Source organism: Rutilus rutilus (assembly GCF_951802725.1).
Source record: "Rutilus rutilus genome assembly, chromosome: 18".
NCBI classification, from domain to species: domain Eukaryota; kingdom Metazoa; phylum Chordata; class Actinopteri; order Cypriniformes; family Leuciscidae; genus Rutilus; species Rutilus rutilus.
The window spans coordinates 21,975,734-21,990,559 of NC_140231.1; positions in this window are offsets into that span (position 1 = coordinate 21,975,734).

The window sequence follows — 14,826 nt, forward strand, 5'->3', positions numbered from 1 at the left end:
TCCACAGCTAAATTAAAAGATTATTTAACATTAAGAGAGAAATGAGATCTTTGTTCCTCATTTGTAGGGGTGGGGGACTGGTAATGTGGATATATTGGGACAGAAGAGGTCTGGGACAGAGCAGGCAGTCCATCTTCTCTTTCTAATGATTACTTTAGCTGAAGGCTGTGATGGGGCCGGATGTCACAGTGAGTTAAATACAGTGAGTCTGGTGAGTTTTAGAGTCGCTGGTCCTTGGTTGTGTGTTGGCAGGACTGTACTTTTAATGAAAACAAACTTTAGCCGCATATCTATGATGGTAAAATCAAGACTGATGACCAGTGGACATCATCACCTCAGGTAAAATGAAAATTATTTTTGTAATGGAGAAAATGTACAGATTAGATTAAGGTTAGATGATGTTTTACTTCTTATTATGCAAATAAAATGACTTAAAGGAATTGAAGATGTATTTTGTTCTACAGAATAAAATGTCAATTTGGAACCTCCTACAGGTTAGGGACAACTTACTTGTTTAAAGTGTCCATATTTTAAAGGTATTTTAAAGGTCCATATTTTAAAGGTAAGTTTGCATGCATTTAATGTAAAAAATCTCATAATATACATTGCAGCATCACCTCTCTTCTCACAGTGTCTGAAACAGTTTGATAAATGATACAGTCTCTAAACCCCTCCATCCCGAAAGTCTACTTTCCCAAAAGCATCGTTAGCCAACTATGTTCGCAGGTTCCGTCGTTATCAGCATTGTTCAACGAGTAAAGGTGATGATACACAGGGCAACTTTTTGAGCAATGTTGCTGGGCAATCATGCCGAGCGATTGTTGCTTGGGCACTTTCCCATTGAAAATGGGCAATAAATTTCTACCTGGATCATTTAGATCGGTCGTGGGCCCTGTGTCTCATCTGGTGGCCCGTTGACGGCAACATTGCCCAGCAACATTGCTTAAAAAGTTGCCCTGTGTATCATCACCTTTACTCGTTGAACAATGCTGATAACGACGGAACCTGCGAACATAGTTGGCTAACGATGCTTTTGGGAAAGTAGACTTTCGGGATGGATCCCGAAACCATCGTTCTAACGAACATTCGCAAACAGCATCGCAAAGTTGTGTAGTTGGAATGACTGCTCTTCACCTGTGGTTAGAAGCATAGTTTCTAGTTTGCATGAAATGTGGACTAAATAAATCCTTATCTTGAGCAAAATAAGCAAGCTGACATTCAGAACAACTTGTGTCTTTTATTTAGAATACATACAAATGTCATTTACGTCTTTTAGTTTGTTAAGAAATTTAAAGCACCGTTTTTGAAGACTGCGCATGTGCGAACGTGCTCTATGTAAGAACGAGCCTATGATTGAATCTGGAAATCAAGCAAAATAACTGAGAAAAAGTGAAAAATAGTCCTCAGATGCCATGTCTGTAATTTATAGCAAAACATCTTGCGTTAATTCGATCTCAAACAGATTCATTAAAAGAAGTTATTACTCCACCACGTGCGTGACGTCATAAACTAACGTGGTTGAACACCACTTTGCGGCAATACGGTTTCGGGAAACAGTCGTGACTAGCTAGTTGATTTCTTCAACGATGCATCGTACTATGGTAGTTAAAGGATTAGTTCACCCCAAAATGAAATTTCCTAATAATTTAGCTGAAGAAGCTGAAGAAGAGGTTGTTATCTAGCGAAACGATAGGTCATAAAAAAAAAAAAAAAATAATAATTTATAGACTTTTCACCTTCAATAGTTCAGATTGAGCTGATCAACAAACGAACAGGGAACTATGTCATCACGTTGAAAGGTCACGCCGGCGCTGGCAATACTATTTGAACTACTATTCATATTCATCAGAATGTTATTCATATACTATTCATATTTATATTCATATTCATATTCATATTCACTGAATAATATTACTATATATATAATACCAAACAATACTATTTGAACTATCCTCCTACGTATGGTCGCATTGTAAACAGTGGGGCGGCGGCGTGACCTTTCAACATGATGACGTAGTTCCCTGTCCGTTTGTTGATCAGCTCAATCTGAACTATTGAAGGTAAAAAGTCTATAAATTATATATATATTTTTTTAAATGACCTATCGTTTCGCTAGATAACAACCTCTTCTTCAGCTGTGATCGGACTTGATTTGGACTTAAAAACGATGGTAACCAATGAAGTCCATTGTTAGAAGAAAAATCCAGAAGTGTTTTCCTCAAAAAACATAATTTCTCTCCCACTGAGGAAAGAAAGACATGGATATCTTGGATGGCATTGGGGTGAGTAAATTATTTGGAAATTTTCATTTTGGGGTGAACTAATCCTTTAAGCAGCGAGTTACGTCGTTATTCTGGAAACGCACCCCTGATTGTTCAAATGGCCCAGTCTGTTGTGATTGGTCTACCGCTTACAATACGTGTCGGAAATGTAACAGTTAACAATGGCATCGGTTTTACCATATCAATTTGAGCGCGAGTCCTCATCCTTTAGAAATCGATGCAAAGTGCATTTGCTTACGCAGCGCAGATAACAACGCCTTCTCAACATGTCGACAACACGAACCAAACTCTTCCAGGCCTCAGCTACAACTACAGTGTTTGAGGGCGGGTCAAAGTAGACGCTGTTTGCAGTGGCCAATTAAGACCATATGCATTTGGAAAAAGACTGCAATTACTGACGACTCGTCTCAGGCAGTTCAGAATCAGATCCTTTTTTTGGTAGACAATAACTCCATTTATCGTGCACTTTGATATTTGAAATTTTGCAGACCTTTTACATTCACAAATAGCTATATTACACACTGCATGAAAGGTAATATCTGGAATAGCATAATAGGGACACTAAGTCTGTGATTACTTTGACATCAGAACAAACCAGTTTACAAACACTAATTATAACTAGAGTAGACTTTTTGATAACAATTTTCAGTATTTTTTTTAGATTTTTAAATGCATTCAAGCATATATTTGGGGGAGGTTCACAAAATAATCCCCCACAAGTCTCTTGTCAATAATAAACACTAACAAGACCACTGAAAATGACTGAGAGAGAATGAACTTTTGCAGTTACAGAAGGTCATCTCATCACTTTTGGATCTCTAGACAGGCAAACAAAGCAGGGCCAGGCCTGAGGGACATTATGAGTAAACAGCCCCTGTAATGGGCTCTTAATCGGACTGGGCAATCTGGAAAGAGGGGCCCGGAGCTGTGCTGGACCGACAGAGAGCTGGAGGTAACTATGTGGCAGTTATTATTAGCACTATCATTGATCAGAAAGGGAGAGTGCCGCAGATGAAGTGGAATGATGGATTTCACGGCTCAAGCCCACTCTTGCTGCCTGTGCCGAGCAATGAAAGAAGGAAAGAGCAGGCAAAAGAGACCACAGAGAAGATGGACTGTTGCAAAAACTGCTGCAAAATGAATTTGCAGCAGCTCTAAACTCATTTGAATGTTCACTCGTTCATTTTCTGTTTTATATAGCACACACACACACACACACACACACACACACACACACACACACAATAGAAGAGATAATTTGAGTCTATCATGCTAAAAAATGGTTTGAAACGCCATGATGTTTTTCTTTAACCTTAAATGAGTCCAATTTCTGCTCACTGTGTCTTTAAGAGAAGGCTCTGCAATTATGAAAGGCACAGACAGAATTATGGCATGATGGGATACGGCTAAATTATCTTATATCATGTCAGCAATTCATTGTGGAGAGCTGCCTCTAAAATAACTGCCTTGCTCACTCTGTCTCTGAATGTCAGCTTAAATTCCTGCCAGATGATCGGACTGAGGAAAGCATACTGACATGATTTATGAGGCAGCTGAAGACAAATGTACATCTTAATGAAAACACCAGTAAATCTGATGCTAGTTTTTTATTTATTTATTTTTTATCTTAATACATCATACCTAAAATAACTGTGGGCATAAGCTTGCATAAAAATGCTAGAAATCACAATTTCCAACTTCCTTTTAATATTTCATAATTTTCCATGTCTGCAATTCATCAGGATCATGAAAACATGAAAAATGTAAACTCATTTACATAAATGTTGGGACATTTTGTATGCAATAAAATCAAGAATCTGTGATTTGTTCATTCTCTTGGACCTTTATTTAACTGTCAAAAGTACAAATAAAAGATTTCCAATGTTTTCACTGACCAACATTGTATTTTGCAAATATTAACAAATTTGATATTGATGGCTGCAACACAGTCCAAAAAAGTTGGGACAGAGGCAAAACAAAAGTGAAAAGATTACCCAAATTAAACAGTCCACAATTAGCAGGTGAATTGGTAATAGGTGAGGGTATCGTGTTTGGGTATAAACAGAAGATCCACCAAAGGCTTGGTTTTTGCAAGCAAATATGGGTCATGGTTCACCACTTTGTGCCAAATTTCATGAGAGAATTGTCAAACAATTCAAAACTCACATTTCTAAATGCAAGAGTGCAAAGGATTTAATCCGTTCACCACCTACCATATATAATATTGTGAAAAGATTCGGGGAATCCAGAGAAATCTCAGTCTGTGTCCAAGGCAGGAAACCTCTGTTGAATGTGTGTGACCTTCAAGCCCTCAGATGGCATTGCATGAGAAACCATCAATGCTATGTTAAATATAGCCACATGGGCTCAAGTAGTATCAAGTAAAACCATTGTCACTTAACACAGTCTGCTGGTGCATCAAGAAATGCAACTTGAATCTCTGTTATGCAAGGAGAAAGCTCAATTTTATGCAGATATGCTGCCAAGTTCTCTGGGCCCCAGATCATCAGATGGTCTAAAAGACAGTGGAAATGTGTACTTAGGTCAGAGGAGTCCACGTTAAGCTTGTTTTTGGGGAAAACGGACATTAAGTTTTTAGTTCCGAAGATGAAAGGGACCATCCAGACTTTCATCAGCAACAGGTGCAAAAGCAAACATCTGTCATGGTATGGGGTGCATCAGTGCAGACAGCATGAGTGACTTGCATATGTGGGAAGGTAGTACCTAGTTGTATTGGGAGTGTACAGAGACATAAACTGCCATTAAGATGACATCTTTCCTGGGAAGCAAGACAATGCCAATGCTCATTCTGCATGTGGTACAAGAGAGTGGTTTCATAGCCATTCTACACCGTGGAGTGGATGTGCTTGACTGCCTGTCTGCAGTCCAGATCTGTCTCTTATTGAAAATGTCTGGCCAATTGAAAAGGAGACTCAGACAATGACGACAAGGACTGTTGAGTAGCTGTTCTTTATCAGGCGAGATTGAGCAAAAATTCCACTTGCAGTACTGCAAATTAGTATCCTCAATTCCCAATTAACTGATTAAAAAGTGTAATTAAAAGGACGTGACACAGTGGTGAACATGCCTCTGTCCCAACTTTTCTGGAGTGCATGCAGCCTTCAAAATCTAAATTTGTTTTATATTTACAAAATACAATTTTGTTGGTCAGCCAAAACATTGGAAATCTTTTCTTTGTACTTTTGTCAGTTAAATAAAGGTTAAAGAGAATGAACAAATCACAGATTCTTGATGAAAATGCACCTTTCTTGAAAATGCAGATTTTATTGCATTTTAACAAAATGTCCCAACTTTTCTGGAAATGGGGTCCACGAACATCACTGAGAACAGAAGACATTGACATTTAATGCAGAAGTAAAACAAATCCTATGAATTTCTGCATTGTAGTTAGAATTATAAATAAGAAAAAAGAAGTTGTCAGATCATGTCGGCTCAGTCCTAGTGGAATATTTTCCTAGGAAAAAGGTTTTACTTCAGTTACATTTATTTCTGCAATCAAATAATTTCTTTTATCCTGATTTCATCTTTAAGTCAAGTCAAGTCACCTTTATTTAGTGCTTTATACAATACAGATTGTTTCAAAGCAGCTTTACAGTGATAACAGGAAAATTATGCATTTTGGCTGCTGTTCAGCTGAAGTCAGTTCAGTGTTGATTCAGTTCCGTTGTAAAGATAACCAATTATTACATTAGTTCATTTCATCCATAAAGCAGTTCTGCAATAAAATATGTCATCATCCAGCTCAGTTCAGTTCTCATACAACAGCGTCAGTAGTACAGTCAATAATATTGTTGAATATACATGTCCCAAACAGAGGCGACAGTGGCAAGGAACCCAAACTCCATCAGGTGAAAGAATGGAGAAAAAAAACCTTGGGAGAAAGCAGGCTTAGTCGGGGTACCAGTCCTCCTCTGGCCAACGAACTAACACGGTGTGATTATGATTCAGGCTGCATCACAAGTCAGAATTCAGATTAGGATCTAGTATTCATAGATTCATATAGTTCTTTTGACCGAAGATCGGATCAATCACGCCAGTATATGGAGCTGAAGCTGGCCATAGGTTCTGTAACTGACTTCTTAACTTGTTTGTTGTGAGATGAAGAGGACAAAGACGGCTTCTGTCTGTTTAACATTTATGAGCTGAAACTACCAATTCACAGCAGAGCCACAGGCATGGATTAATTCACATTAACTCAGTTTGATAGGTCTGATATAAGCCTAACAGGATTTTGCAAGAGAGGATTTCATGAGGGTACGTTTAGTGAACAGACGAGTTTCAATTCCATATGTTGATTGTTTTCATTAGTTGTACATTCCACAAATTCATTAAAAACAAGATTGATCAGGCCTTGTGATTCAGACAGTCTGAGGCAGAACTGGCCAGATTCTACTAACTTTCCTCGTTTCTAGCAATATTTCTTGGAGATTTAAACAATTTCTTATCGGGGTGATTCACACTATTAATCATTTTTCATTTAAAAAAGTGAGACGCAGGGGAGTGGAATGAATAGAGACACGATTTTTAAAAAGTTAAAATACAAACCTCTGTCAGCGAAGACTGATATCCTTAACTCAATCTACTTGCAATCACATCGTTCTTTGTAGGGCACAGCTGATTGGCTCCTGCTGTATCAGCAGCCAATGAGCTTGTTGCTCAACTTTCAAATACTTGGTCAGCATTTGCTATAGCAGTTGCAGCACGCTTTTAGAACCTCTCCACCTCCCCCAGCTCCATCTATGTAGATCTGCTACGGGTAATTCATGTATATTGTACAGCAGCGTCGCAGATCTACTCCTCCAAGACCAAGCGTATTAACATCGTCATATCCATTACCATGCCAAATACTCAGAGAGTTGTCATGACAGAACTAGTTTTAACTTGAGTTCCATGCTTGAATAGCATGTAATGTGAGAGATGCTGCAAAAGATGTGAGCGCAAAGACAAAAGATGTCCATCTAGTGCATGATTAAAAACAATGGAAAAGCAGCGGAATGCAAAAAACACTTTCTGTGTGAAAGGCCCCTACTGCACTACTTTTCCATTGTTTTTCCAGACGGATGTCTTTGACCTTTGCGTTTTCAGTGCAGCGCTCCAGTTAAAGTTCAACTTTTAAAAAACACGTTATCCATTCCACACATTCACATCTCATGTTCTGTATGAATGGCCCCCAAACACATATCTACTAGCGCATGTTTACATAAAAGAAACTGTGGAAAAGCAGCGCAGTGGAATGGACAGAATGCATTTTTGTGTTTAAAAAAAAAAAAACAATATCTAGAGTTTTTGGAAATTTTCTAAATCAGTTTTAGAACACTGTCATGCTGCAAAAAAGGTGCAAGACACGAAAGCAATGGTCAAACACTGTCTAGCGCATCTTTATAGAAAAACTGAAATGCAAAAATGCCTTTTATATCAAGTGCATACTTCATACTTAATGCATACTTCAATGGGAAGTGTAGTTCCGAAAAGAATTCGGTCTGACACGGACTGAGACTTCAGAGTAAAATAAAAATGCTTAAAAGTACAGGCTGATGTAAAAAGGAACTGTTATTGAAACAGATTTTATTTGCATGCAATTTCCATTCTGAAGCGTGCATTACCATTTTCTCTAAGGCTTCCTCGTGTCTTTCAGGGGAAGGGAATTAGAACCTTAATTACATGCATTATGAAGCAAATAAATCATAAGATACAATAAATCATGCATTGAATGGATATCTGCAGACAATAGGAGTGATTACCTCAGCATTCTAATAGCTATAAGGCCATTACTGTAAACATGATGCCAGATATGATCGCTTGTGCACACATCTCTCTGGGACATGATGAATTAACACAGGCATGAGCTGAAAGCAATAAAAAATAATAAAATAAAGAAGATTTTTAAAACTATAAATTAAAGAATTATTGTGAATGGGGACAGGGACAAAAAAAGCACCCTAAAAGTATTATAAAAGTGACCAAATTACTGAAGTTTTCAGAAGCCCTATGATGTTTTTTTGTCCAAAAAAAAAAAAAAAATGAATGAACCAATCATGCAGCTCCAAGCTGGAGCTCTTAAATCAAACATGGTGGGTTAAGCCCTATTCGGACGGGACTAGTTCTCAGGGGGACATTAGAGAAATTTGTGTTTCACAGACATAGCTACTTTGTGATTTTAATCTCGTCCAAATTGGCCATGTCTGTGTTTTTCTCAGACAACCTCAGTAAAAATTCCAGGGCAAATTACCTACAGTTACCTACTCTTCAGCAAACTCAACGATCCTCTGGGAAATCTAATCCCGTCTGAATGCGGATCGAATGTTTGTGATTGCTGATATTGTATCATACTAACGCTTCTCCTCATGTGTTCTTGACTTTTTTGACTGCCCATTTTAATGTCAGTGTCAGGTACGACGGCTACTTGTCTAGATGTCTCTGCTCGCTTATGTGGGTTCATTATAAACAGCCACTTCTATGAAGTTTACCTAAATAGGAAAACGTCTAGAAAACACACACCCCCAGCTCTGTAATAAACACAGTTATGCTAGTCTCTAATGCGTCCAAAGCTGTTGTAGAGCTTCAGAAGACCTATATTTATACTGCACAAGTCGTATGGTCCACTTTTACAATACCTTTGTGGCTTTATACTGATTTTGGAGCCACTTTCATTATAAAAGCAGGCAGAATTCTTAAAAGCCCCAGAGATGAGTTAGCTCATAGATCTTATATAGCCCTGCGCTTGTTTCTCTGGTGCATAAGGTCTATACAAGTTAATTTTTATATTATATATTTAATTTTCAAATTAGATATTTCTTTATTGATTGATTGATTAATTTTGAAAGTTACTAATCTGATGGGGCATGTGGGCATGAAGCTGGATCCCCATATCAACTAAATCACCAGAATGGCACACCAGGGCAATTTGAGTAATCTATTAAACTTTGCTAAATTGTTTTTGAAAATGAGCAAGAAGATGCATTCTGTAATCAGGTAAATTGTGATGCTGCAATGACTCTCAATAAACACTGTTGAAGAAAAGGATTAAAAACTTGGTCTCTTGAACACTTGAAGGATGGTATTTTCTTGGCAAATTTGATTAGCCAGGCAGGAGTTTATTACCCTCTGTAAAACATTCAGCCGCTTAATGTGCAATAGACTTCCTTCTTTATGCTCTGCAGCAGTTTTCTCTGCTCATTATAAACATGCAAACCCTGCAATTCAACACCCGTTGGCTTCCCTGCCATTCCCTCAGCTCACAGGGGTTAAGCACTTTCATATTTCACACTGACAGTGGCCAGGACCAATGGGTAAACTCTTATGGGTAAACTTTCCTCCACACTAAGCTTCCTATTAGGATACATAATTCTAATGAAGTTTATTGTGCATTTTTTGTTGTTGTGGTTTTCAAGGATGAATTAATATTTAGAGAGAAAATAACAGAAGAACATACCATCCCTGGGCGAAGAAATTAGTTCATCATGCTTTGAAAAAAAAAAAAAAAAAAAAATCCCAATGAAAAACATTCTAATATGCTGAAACAATGTGAGTGAATTAAGAATGAAAAGGCTGCTGCATATATTTTTTATTCAGAATCTAACTAGTTTTAGCTTATTTTAGGGATAGTTAAACCCCCTTCCCCCCAAAAAAGTACTAATTTCTTTTCTGCAGACCACTAAAGAATATATTTAGAAAAAAAGTCAAAAGTGACAAAAAGTGTTTTTGTCTATACAATGAAAGTCAATGGAGTCCAAAACAAAACTGAACATCACTGACTTTCTTTGTATGACATTTTTTTTAATATACTGTATATATGTGTGTGTATATTTATTGGCAAAATTTACAGACTTTCGGCTGTTTGCAATGAAGAAATCAAACAAAAGTATTTGAAATAGCTCAACATAACAAATGTTTCAAGTGGTTTCCCCAAATTCAACTGAAAATGCAACTTTTAATTACTTCTACAGTCTCAAAATTATTCAACCCCTTCATGGCAAGCAGCATCTTCAGTGGTTAGTAGAACACCAAATTGCTGTTATGACCTGCTGAAAACGAGATGTATAACCAGACACAGATGCGTTTCTGAGGAATCTTATCCCATTCCTCATGAGCAAAGGCCTCCAGTTCATTAATATTCTTGGGTTTGCGTGCTGCAGCCTCCTTCTTCAAATCCCACCAGAGATTTTCTATGGGGTTCAAGTCAAGTGACTGTGCTGACCACTGAAGAATCTTCCACGACTTCTTCTGCAACCAAGCCTTGGTGGAATTTGAGGTATGCTTGGGATCATTGTCCAGTTGGAAGGTCCTAAAATTTCCTGCTATACAAAAATGAATCCATCTTGCTTTCCACACGCTGCAGGTTTCCAATGCCACAGGATGCAAAGCAGCCGCAGAGCATCACCGAGCCACCAGCAAGCTTAATTGCAGACAGAGTGCTCTTTTCAGCATATGCTTCATTCTTCTTCCTCCCGACATACCGCTGATCCATAGGGACAAAAAGAATCCCAAACTTTTCGGTCAGTAGTGGTGTACATCGTGGAGTTCTGGCATGGAAACCGCATGTATTTAGTACGCGCCTTACTGTGCAAGCTGAAACCTCAGTGCCTGCTTCCACCAAGTCTTGTTTCATGTCTTTTGCAGTCACTCGAGGTATTTTCTGAACCTGCCTTCTCAGAAATCTGGTTGCAGCCGTTGATAGCTTCCTTTTTCTGCTCCCTCCAGGTAGTGTAAACACTGTTCCTTTAACTTTGAACTTGCGAACTATGCTTCCAACAGTGTCTCTAGGAACATTTAGTGCCTTCGCTATCTTTTTGTATCCTGTTCCTTGTTTGTGAAGGGCGATGATATCTTGTCTTAACTTTTTGAAACATTCTTTTGACTTGATCCATATTTCTCACATGCAGTTAAACGTGAAACTCAACAAACCCCTAGCCAGTTCAGATATTTCATGTGTTCTAGATCAAACGAAGCTCTAACTAATGAAGCCCTTGATTAGTTGCACCAGACGCATCAGTGTGCTTGAGACAACACTTGTTTTTACAGATTTATGCTGTTGTGAGGGATTCTATTCAGGGGGTTGAATGATTCCTCAGAAACGCGTGTGTGTCTGGTTATACATCTCGTTTGCAGCAGGTCAAATAGTACTAAAGATGCTTGCTATGAAGGGGTTGAATAATTATGAGACTGCAGAAGTCATTAAAAGTTGCATTTTCAGTTGAATTTGGGGAAACCACTTGAAACATTTGTTGTGTTGAGCTATTTCAATTACTTTTGTTTGATTTCTTCATTGCAAACAGATGAAAGTCTGTAAATTTTGCCAATACACCTGATTTGCAATGGGGGTTGAATAATTTTGATTACAACTCTATATATTAAAAAAATATTAATATATATAAAAAATTCTTCTAACAAAATATCTTCTATTCACAGAAGCAAGAAAGTCAAATAGGTTTGGAATGACATGAAGGTAAGGAAATGATGACAACAATATTTATTTTGGGTAAATACCCATTTAAAGCTTCCTGTTGGTAAAATTACACAAAAATGTACACAGTCTTCTTTTTTTCCATTTGGTTTTCCAATTCCACCCTTTTAAACACCTGACTGACATGAACTGATATATGGTTTCGCAGATGTTGGCTGTCTACCCTAAGTGTCACTGATTAGGTTAGAGAGGAGAGATTTAAAATGTGGGCCAGGGCTACACAGGGCACAATACAATCTATTTGTGTCCATCTTGGTTACTTTTGAGAAGGACTGTATACTTCACGGGTGAAAAGCTTTTGTGGCTCACAGTGCCAGTAGTTCAGATAGGAGAGCCGTAATCCACTCCCGTACCTTTTAACACTGCAGTAAAAAAGTAAGCACTGGTGCTAACTCTGCAGTTGAAGAGAAAGGGAGACCATATTCATTCTGTCAAATGCAATACATATTTCTCTTTCTAGTGACCCGTTTGTCAAATGGGTCAATTAAAATGCGATTTAATCACTAACTTTACATCCAGGGTCTAAAAGGTTCAGTGACAGAACTCACATATGTGAAAATCACTGCACCTGAGAAGCTTGTCTGCAACCAAACATACTTATTTTATAACATGTTTTCATATTTATGATCCTCAAGTAATACGTGCATGTTTTACCCGCATCGGATGTCTGCGTTGTTGACATACAGCGTAATAAACAGAGAACATAAACTCCCCTGAACTATTCATTATCATGGTACGTGTCTTATAATTGGAGTCATAAACTGATCCCAGAGGCATCACATTAATTGGCTTGTACAACTTCTGGAACAAAAACGGGACTTTAGGCGAGCGTGTAAACCTAGAATAAATGACCACACCAATTAGCTTCTGTCATTAAGGTTATCTATTTTTACATGACACTAATAAAATAAACAGATTTAAATCCTAGCCAACACAGAAATCTCAATTAAGTCTTCGAGCTTCGTTCCATCAAAATTAACAGACACCCAAGGGAAATTTGACCGATGACTGTAGCCAATAAAAACTGATGACAAAAACAACTGTTATAATTAATTATATTACATGGTTATTTCAATCATTGCAGGATTAATGGCCATGCATTCAAGAATAAAAGCTTGTCTGAGTCACAGAAAACATTGTATACACAATTCTTAAACATTGTATGGGATGCTCTGCAAACAGATATACAAATTTATAAAATTATTAAAAGATAAAATACAAAAGACAAGCAGTATTATCATACACAACACACTTAAACTGCAAGTGAATTCCTTCCTTCACTAAATTCTTTTTTTCTTCAGTAAAGAACGCAGTTCTGTTATAAATTAGTTCATTACACTCTTGAAAATAAAGGTTCTTTATTGCATGATGATCCATAAAGAACCTTTAACACCAATGAAACCTTTACATTGCAAAAGGTTCTTTATATAGTGAAAAAAGGTTCTTTGGATTATTAAAATGTTCTTCTCACTAAGAAAAAGTTATTTTAAGAACTGAATAGTTCTTCATTGGTAAACCCTGTGAAAACCCTTTTTTGAACCTTTATTTTTTTTAAGTCCTGTTCTTTTCCCTCACATGTATTAACAAAGTGAATCTGACACTTTTACACCACTTTTCACCATTTTAAAGTCAATGTGAAATGACGTTATTTTACATCTGTAATGTGATAGCATTCAAAGGTTTGGGTCAGCAAAGTTTTTAAAAAAAGAAATAGAAATCAATCCATTTATTCAGCAAGAATTCATTAAACTAAAGGTACAATATGTAAGAATTGTGTATCAAAATATCCAAAAACCAGTTGCACAGTGTTATATATTTCTTTCAATTATGTACTTACATTATCCTAAATGTTTCCAAGAATTTGTAAATTCAGAGAAATTCACAATTTTAAATAGTGCCCGTCCCTTGTCGCCTGTCAATGACGTAATATCCGCATTATCCCTGGTTTCCAATTGTACTGCCATAGTAACTGTGGCGACAGATGTGGACAACTGCGTAACATCCAGCGGCACGCTGTTGTTGTTTCATTCAAACATTATGGATCATGGCAAGCAGACTTTGGAACAAAAGGAGAACTAAAACGAGGATCAATATCGGCGTGGCGTTTTTGAGATGCCGAGAGCTTTGCGGAAAACTTCGACTTGACAGAGCTTCTCGACTTGACAGAGACGCCAATATGTGCTTTATTAGACAGGTGAGCAAATGTACATAAAACAAATCAATGTTATATAGCTCAACATGATGAAATGTTAGAATATGATCAGTATGTTATTCTAATGTTGATCTAGCTTACTGCTAGTCTCATACAGCCAACAAACTAACTAACACATATTACATTATAACTTTCAACACACTCAAATGCAGTTAAGTATGATAGTATAGTAGACCAAATGAAACAGCGCTGCGTTACCTCACAAGTTTAATTCGTCAAATAAACTGACCTGTTTGAGTAATTCAGCACTTGCGGGTAGTTCTGTAGAATTAAATGTCCTCATTCCTTTATATCCGTGGGACTAGCCTGTGGCACTGATATCTGTCTCTCATAAGCAATCATGCCCTGCTTCATACCACAGTCATGTTAAAAAACATGAATGTATTCACTCATCCATAAACATTATTAGATCCATCAGCATGACGGCAAGTTCCATGATTCCACTTATCACTGCGTCATCAACCTACGCCTTTGAAAAAAAGTACATATTGTAGCCTAGCTTTAATCAACAGTGAAAAAGAAATATATTTCAAATAAATGCTGCGAAGTTTCTATTCATTAAAGAATCCTGAATCCTGTATCACGGTTTCAACAAAAATATTTAGCAGTACAATTCTTTTCAACATTGATAATAATAAAAAATTTACCTGAGCACCAAATCAGCAAATATGATTCTGAAGGATCATGTGATTACATGATCATAATAAGAATTAGTTATCTTAAATTGTAATATTGTTTCATAATGCTGTTTTTACAGTATTTATCATCAAATATATTCAGCCTTGCTGAGCATAAGTGACTTTAAAATACATTAAAAAATCTTTAAAAAAGGCCCCAAACCTTTGACC